Source organism: Periplaneta americana, chromosome 4 (assembly GCF_040183065.1).
Source record: "Periplaneta americana isolate PAMFEO1 chromosome 4, P.americana_PAMFEO1_priV1, whole genome shotgun sequence".
NCBI lineage: Eukaryota > Metazoa > Arthropoda > Insecta > Blattodea > Blattidae > Periplaneta > Periplaneta americana.
In genome coordinates this window covers 45,633,002-45,642,038 of record NC_091120.1, presented here as the reverse complement: position 1 = coordinate 45,642,038, position 9,037 = coordinate 45,633,002, and positions in this window count along the sequence as shown.

Below are 9,037 nucleotides of genomic sequence, written 5' to 3'. Positions count from 1 at the left end.
TGCACTTTGATAAGAAACTAAGTAGTTGTGATTTAGACCAATGAAATCAGAATGTATAAACATGAACATTTTTATTTTACTCAGAACACTAAAAGTCTACAAATATTGTATTAAACTTTTTTACTGAAATTCCTTAATCGCACAGACATCACTATCCATTCTCCTTAACACCAAAAAATAAAACGGGAAAGGCAGTATCTACTTACAGCACAAGATATCTTGTGTTGAGTTCAAGTGTATGGCAGTTCTACCTACTATTCTCCGGTATGTCGTGAGTACAGACAAAAGCTCGAAAAGGAAGACTAAAAATTTAAAAATACTGTAGCAAGACAGAGTGGGAAACTATGGGGTCAAGCTCAAGTGAAGAGATGGCGTTTTATCTCGTTCCATCTCATAGAACGACCCCGAAGTACAATCAGATCGTAGTTGAATACTTGATCTCTACCGGATTTTGAAAACGCCTCTTCTAGTGTCGTAGTGCAAAAACATTGGCGATCTATTTCCGTGTCAACTCTTCACTTCAGTGGCGAGTAGACTTTGCTTTAACTTTTCTATCGTACAAAGAATCTAATGCCGAGGTCCAAACGCATGTGACATCTTTTTGCCTGCGTGCTGTGCACTTTACGTATGTGCTAAAATGCAGGGATAAAAGATTTCCAAATTGAAGCTGAAAGAAGAGATAAATTTGACAGTCCAGCGAAAATATTTACTGTTTAAAACACCTCGCTTTAAAATGCATAAAAATTGGAAACTTTTAAGTGTAGTATTTTTAAAAATTACTTTGGGCGCCGTTAAGTGATCTCTGTGCATTATCATACATATTCTACACTCCAAACATTTCAAAAACAGTAAACAAATGTCGAGCAGAATGTGTCATGGTGACGTCAATTCTTCAAATTTCCACTCATATTTTTGTATGACCTTATTCAAATTCAAACCCATTAGCAAATTACCGTGAATATTCTTATTCAGCCAAATCTATAACACGGACAGCCAATAATTTATTTTAGCTAGTAGGCGAAGTGAGTACAAATTGAAAAGTATACAAAAAAAAATATTTGAGCGAAATCGTGCGTATTTGCTTGCTTTCCGCACAGAACCAATACGCGGTAAGTGTGAAATACCACATTCAGTATTCCCAACGTAACACACATAACAATTTCCCTATTCTTACCGCTTAAGTGTCATATTCATTTTACTGCTTTAGGCTTTTAACATATTATTTTTAAAGACGTTCAATATAGTAATAATTATAAATTGGAAACTTACCACTGCAATTTCACCTAAATTTCACTGTTAATTATTGTTTTTAAATACTTGCAAAAATTAAGTAAACTCTACAACACCACAAAAGTTACTGCATTTGTAATGCAAGTAACATTAAGGAAGCCGTGAAAAAATCAACAAGATTCCAGACTCATCATAGACTGGGGGGGGAAAAAAAGACAAACGTATATCACGGCCTGCTGCAGTATAGAAAACACAGAAAAGATTTTATAGAAACAATGTTGAAGATAGATATATTTGTTTTCCAAAGTTGCCGTCATTGAACAGAAACCAAGATGGAGATTTCATTGCAACTAATTAGAAATTCCTCTTTCAGGTATGTAATAAACGATCTTCGCACAAAATAATGTACGATACACGAGCGGTATGTATGTTTTCATGTTCTCGGAAATTAAAAAAGCTCAACTACGTTTCGCTTTTTCAATCTCTTCCTCGAACATGAAAACGTCAACATACCGCTTTTGTAACGCATATTACTATTCTAACTTCTACGGTAAGAGCCAGTCTCGTGTACGGTGTGGTCTTAGCCAATAATATAACATAAAATTTACAAAGACAGTTTACTAAATACACTAATTAACTTAGATGATGCAGTAGTTTCCATGCTAGCATTCATGTCTGTTGTTTGGGCGTTTAAACGTAGTCCAGCGCGATTAAATAATTTCCTTTGGTTCCTGTAAGTATGTAGAAGACCTCTTCATACAATTTCTCTGTTATTTCTCGCCCACGTTGAATTTCGACGTAGATAACTTCTGCAGTTGAAAGCGTCGTTTAATACAATACTACTGATACTACTACTACTACTACTACTACTACTTCTACTACTACTACTACTACTACTACTACTACTACTACTACTACTACTACTACCACCACCACCACCACCATCACCACCACCATTACTACCATTACAGAGAATCATGAATGTCTACGATGTTCACACAGTCTGATATTTAGTAGTATTTATTTAATCGTCAGGCCTTCTCTGCCCCTCTACCAGGGGATTACAACTATAATATGAAGAATAAAATTACAATTAATATTAAATTTACAATTACAATTACAATAAAAATTAAAGTACGACAAGATTACCTGATTAATGAAAGCTAGATATTTTATCATAGAAGTTAAGAATAAAGAATATTGCTTTATTTACTGAATTACAAATTAAACCTACAATAACAAAAATCTATAGTGATGAAATTACCGCATATTGAAATATTTTGTGATAGATTAAGAGAACTATTTACAAGAAACCATATCTGAACGAGTCTCAATTACTGACCAAGTGCGTAAGTTTGCGTTTGAATTTAATTTTATTTCGACAGTCCCTGATGCTAGCAGGTAGCGAATTCCAGAGTCTTGGCAGGGCTATTGTGAAAGAGGATGAGTATGAGGAGGTGCGATGGGATGATATTGTTAGTATTGTTTCATAGCGAGAGCGTGTGTTCAGATTGTGGTGGGAAGAAAGGTAAGTGAAGCGAGACGACAGGTACGAAGGAATGGAAGAGTTCAAGATTTCGAAGAGAAGGAGAAGTAAATATAAATTTCTTTTCTTATCTAGTTTAAGCCAACCTATTGTTTCCAGGGATGGAGTAATATGATCATATTTACGAACATTGCTTACAAAACGTACACACAAATTATGAGCACGTTGAAGTTTCGTTTTGTTGTCGCTGGAGAGGTCAGTCAGTAAAATGTCAGCATAGTCAAAATAGTGAAATACAATCGTCTGCACAAGGGACTTTTTTTAAGCAAGAGGGAAGATGAACATTTATCCTTTTTAGCACATGGATAATAGAATATACTTTTCTGCAGGTTTCTGTGATATCGAAGCTGTGTGGCAACTAGTGAGTGAATGTGTGTGTTAACATGCAAAGCAACTGTGTAGAGGACTAGAGATACTCGACTTCGTCTCGGCACTCTACGAATGGTCTTCGTGATTCCTATAACAAAAGCAAACGTAAGTTCGTGCTATGGTAATCAAATCTTGAATTATTGAGGCTTGCACTTGCTGCCTGCATCTCAGCCGCTTTATATATTTAAGAGGCTGTTGACCCTAATCCAGTTGTTTGTCTAGACATCTTATGAATACTTCACAATTCCTTTTTCCATTTAAGCTAGAGAGAAAATGTCACTCTTTGGTTATGAAAAATAAATATATACAGATAGTGTTGGCTCTCTGTATGGAAACAGTATCCTTGAAACGACGCTGGCATACAAACCGAATAAGAACATTTTCTTTATATTATAGCAGTGGCGGCTGATTGACTGAGGCAAGTGAGGCCGGGCCTCAGTCACTTGCCTTAACTGAAATCAAATTTTGTGTTTTTATATAATGTATTAGTTATCTGAATGAAGCATACATCGCTGTAGAAGCATTTGAAAACTTTGTGACATATATAGACCTGTTTTGCAGTAAAATTTGTTTCTGAGGCCAGGATCGCTCGTGCCGGGTCTGGCTTCTGCATTTCATGTATTTTCGCGGGCTTTGAGGTTGCACTTGAAACGTTGTAGCTGAGGCACAAGTCGTCTGGCCTCGTGGCCTGGTCAGCTTTCACTCCTCCGATCCATGGGCCGGCCTCAAGGGTAGAGTGGGGTGGGAATAGCAACGCTGACTTGTCTTCCTAAATAAGCCATGAATAACCAAAATTCCAGCTCTTTGGCAGGCAGATACCCACACTATTCTCTCCCCTTATGTCTTAGTTTATGACTTAAGTGAGGGTGTTGTGCTGTTGTACTTCGTAGTACAGTAGTGAATCTGGGCCAATGTTGTTACGTATTTCGGGAAAATATAAACAGAAACAAATGCGAGAAATAATGCTGGTGTAGTTAATTCATTGTTAGAATATCCTTTTTTGAGAAGAAATAATATTGAAAGAAAAGAAGTTTTAAATAAAGAGAGAGTCTACCGAGATACTTACGATATCGCAGACAATTTTTCTGACAGATAACTTAAAATGCGAGTTTCTATTACATCCTGGTATGGACAACATAAATGGTTAAGTGGTAATGTGGTGCAAAATAAACTTCTCTGTTGGCCTTGTTTGTTGCTGTCGAAGGGAAAAAATGAAATGAAATGAAAAGAAAGAAAGAGGAATTTCAACACAAAATATGGGTTGCTTCATCACACTGAAATAATCACTGAAACTCTCACCACAGCTTATTTGGTGAGTGAAATTATTATTTTTCATTAATAGTAATAATAATAGACTAATAATAATAATATTAATAATATAATAACAATAATGATTAACATCATAAATAAACATTTCCTATCGGAGGCACTTAAACTAGTTTCATCTGGCCTCACCGAGGATTTCGTTACTGTTTTACAGTCTCAATCATGGCCCACCCTACTCCATTATCTCCTGGCCTAGATGCCTCATAAGTGGTGGCTTCTTAGTAGCCTATCACTTGTGAGGTTCAGACCTGTCTTCAAACAGTTGACTAAACAACAAACAAAACAACAATAATGGCCCATTTGAGGGGGTGGGTTTCGGTGCCTCTTATGCAAATCTATGAGTCGTCTAGAACTCTCTACCACTGCAAATATGTGTGCAAATCGCGAGAAATATCCGTAGCGGTGGATTGTATCTTCGACGTCACGCAAACATAGGAGGATACATGCTCTATTTTTCGAGACGGCGATGACAATAAAAAAAGGAGAATTGTTCCATTTTGAGAGACTATCCCGAAAAATTATTGGCTTCTTTCTCAACTATCTGTGGGCCATGGATCATTACCAGCCAGTGGTGTAAATGGATAAATATTTAAATTAATTGTATGCTCGACCATACCGAATTGTAGTAATTATACACCTGGTAGCAGCTCTTTAATGACCTCATTAAAGTACAGCTAATCATTAAAGTTCAAGTGTTCCACCAATCAGAAAATACCATTGCAGCAATATGAAAGCGCAAGTATCGATTATTCTCGGATATGTAATCGAAAGACAACTAGCGCGAGATTAGACAAAGTAATGTCTAATTTAATTTCAAGGTTATATCAAGATTAATGTTTATTTTACTGTCTAGATTATATCAAGGTCAATGTCGACATTTGTTTCTCGGAAAAAAATCAATACTTTCGCGTCGGCGCACATCTCACAATTTACGAGGTATTGCACAACGTCAGTTCCGCTCCTCAGTCAGATAAGAATAACATGAATACTTACGAATAATTTCAAGTTAGAAATATGGTCGCTTGCGCTCGTTTCATAAACATACTCGCGTCTTAATTACTACCATTATAGGCTCGTTGCATAATATTCCATTATTTTGTTGCCGAAAACGAGCAAGGTCTGCTACTGTACGACGTTAATAATAGAGTATATACTACGAGTAATACTGTATAGTAGCAGGCTGCGGGTAGAGATTCCACTTTGTTTTCAAATATTTCTAGTGTTATGAATATGTTTTTCATTTGTTTGTAACTGCAGTATACGTATTAGGTAAAACATTGTCACTGATAATATAAAGAGTGTGTAAAAATAAATCGACAATGTTTTTGCAATGTTTTTCAATTAAAATAAAACACTAAACTAAAAGATTTCAATCTCCTCACTGAAATAGTGCTTGAGATTTCAAATAAATATGATTTGTAATTAGGCAATATGTTGGTATACAGTAGTGGACCGACCCTTGTTCACTCCAGAGCACGATAGACTGGTAACTAAGACTTTCGAATCTTGCCTGGGAAGGAAATTTTTTTTTGTTCCTTATCCAAATTTATTCCCAATACTTTTCGATTTCTGGTAAAATTCATGTTCTGCGAATAATAAGTTAATTAAGTAGTAAAATAATAATAATCATCATCATTCTTCACAAATTAGGCCTCTGTAGACCTATTTCGGCCCCATCTAACAGTCTTCTAAAAGGTCTTCCTGGTCGACGATGTCCTCTAGGTTTATATTGCATCATAATTTTTGGAATTCTTGAATTTTCCATTCTTTCTTACATGATCTAGCCAATTTAATTTGTATCTATTGATTTTTCTCTACTGACTCTGCTTCTAATTGTTCTAAAATTTCTTCATTCCCTTTTCGGTCTAAAAGAGTATACCCTGCTGTCCTGAAAAATTTCATTTCCGTTGCTTTGATTCTGTTCATGTCTTTTTTCTTCAATGTTCAAATCTCGCTTCCGTATAAAAGGGAGGGTAATGCTAGTGTATTATATATTTTTATGCTTGTAGATTTTTGTACTAATTTAGCTTTTAATGTATTGTTTATTATTCCTAGAATTTGTGTAAATTTGGTAATTTTCTTGTTCATATCTTTTTCATTTTAATAAGATATTTCACAACCCAGATAGTAGTAGTAATAAAATATCGCTGCAATTATACTTCTTGGAAGTGGGGAAGATCCTTATTTAATAATGTAGTAGCAAAACCAGTCATTTTCTCCATTCTGATCTCCCACAAAATGACTTAATTACGCTTTAAACTCCATTTATGTCTCGCAGTAATAGCGAGTGTTAATTGCTCACGCACTCATGACCTCCTTAAGTATTTGTGAAAGGAGATTACATATACGGCATAAAGACTTCATTCTACAACTACGCGGTTCTAATTAGTACGAGTCTTTAACATTTCAATTTCTTCTTCACTGCTTCCACAAGAAAGGCTATAGACATCTCAGAAAGTCCTTGATCTCTTCAAAGACCAGACAAAAAAAAAACATTTTATCAAATAATTTGTCAATTCATCACGGTTTGTTCTTAATGAAGTAACATAGCTACAGTTAAACTTGATTATAACGGCATCGAAGGGGCTAATGAAATGATGTCGCGATAAACGAGTATCACCGTAAGAAAAAATAAATAAAATTAAAAATCAATACATACATCCAAAATATTACACATTTTGTACGCTACACTACTATAATTTAAATTGTATTTTTACATGGGCCCACAGTACTTCAACTTTTAAAATATTTTACACCACTGTTTATCTTTATTATTTTGAAAAATAAACATACGGTACTGGTTTGTAAAAAAATAGTGAAATAGGTATTAAATTATTATAATGTGAAATGATGAAATGAAATGATTAGCCTAAAATGTCCCGTTGAGGGCAAAGGCTTCCTCTTATAAAGGGAGAGCTCTATTTCTCTCACGCGGTGAGCTACTCCGCCTAAGACATGTTTGCATGCTTGGAATTGTTCGCTTGGTTCACATTCTGCACTGTTTTGGGATTGTTCACTCAATTGTTTCTGTCGCATTGATGTACAGTAATTAAAATAAATATATATTTAATGTATATGTATTATATGTACGCATGTATGTATGTATGTATGTACGTATGTATGTACAGTATGTATGTATATACTGTATGTATGTATATACTGTATGTATGTATGTACGTATGTATGTACAGTATGTATGTATATACTGTATGTATGTATGTATGTATGTATGTATGTATGTATGTATGTATGTATGTATGTATGTACTGTTCTCCAACCAGGAGATTAATCGTGAAAAGAATGTGCTTATTATTGCGTCATCTATTGGAGCGAAGTATATAGATAATATTGCCGTTATAACGCCAGTTTAAAAAAACATGTGCTCTCCTGCATATCTTATTTCCTGTATGAAGGGATTAAAAGACCAGGAGATTAACCTTGATCTAATTTTGTAACTAGGGTAGTATAAATGTGTGTGTATCAGTGTTATCGTTTGTGCTTTGAGAGTTAGCCAATGGAGATGCGTGTATCCACGTGTGTGACCTTATGACATCAACATTCATCATAGCATTACCCCGCTGCGTCTCATTCCCTTGAGACTTTCTCCTGGTCGAAGCACTGTATGTATGTATGTATGTATGTATGTATGTATGTATGTATGTATGTATGTATGCATGTATGTATGTATGCATGTATGTATGTATGCATGCATGTATGTATGTGTGTATGTATATATGGTAATCTCCCTATCGGTATAAAAAATGAAACCCAAAACATGATATTATTTAGAGCCAAAGTAAAGAAGTACCTAATTTCTCACGCCTTCTATTCTGTAGGTGAATTCATGACATTCAACAACGCTTCATGAATTGATACTATAAAACTTTGTGTTGCAGTAGTAGACTATATTGTACACCTCGTCTGTATATATTTCATCTAGACTGTGACTATAAATTAAGACTTTATAATAGTATTAAAGTTTTTGACTTGTTCCATATTCTAGCTATGAAGCAACGTATGAATACCATGGAATGTTATACAGTACAAATCGGTCAAGCAGAGTCTTTTAACATGTATTTTTTAAACATTTTCCTGGTATCCTGTTCAGATTAAACCACTGGAGAATGTTCTCTTGCTACAAAATCTGAACCTCCCAATTTTGTGGATATTAAAAAAAAAAAGTGCTCTTGGGGCACCTCTAAACGAGCCGTTCAGAGCAGAAGTGGTGTAAGTCAAAAATGGATAATGACTGTTAAAGTAAACATTCTGTAAAATGCAGCGCAAAGTAGCAATTAATATTCAATTTATTTAAACTATTAGTAGTCAGTGGATAGCACGAAGGACATATTAATTGCTACTTTGCGCTGTATTTTACAGAATTTTTACTTTAAATCTCATTACCCAATTATGACTTACACCACTTCTGCTCTGAACGGCTCAAATATTAAGCTAGACAAAAAATATTTTGCATTGTTCTTTATGATATCGGCCAACAACCTTTCCCTGGTACAACATTTTGATTCCATAAACTTCATATTTTCACTCCATCCTAGTATGCAAGTTTTT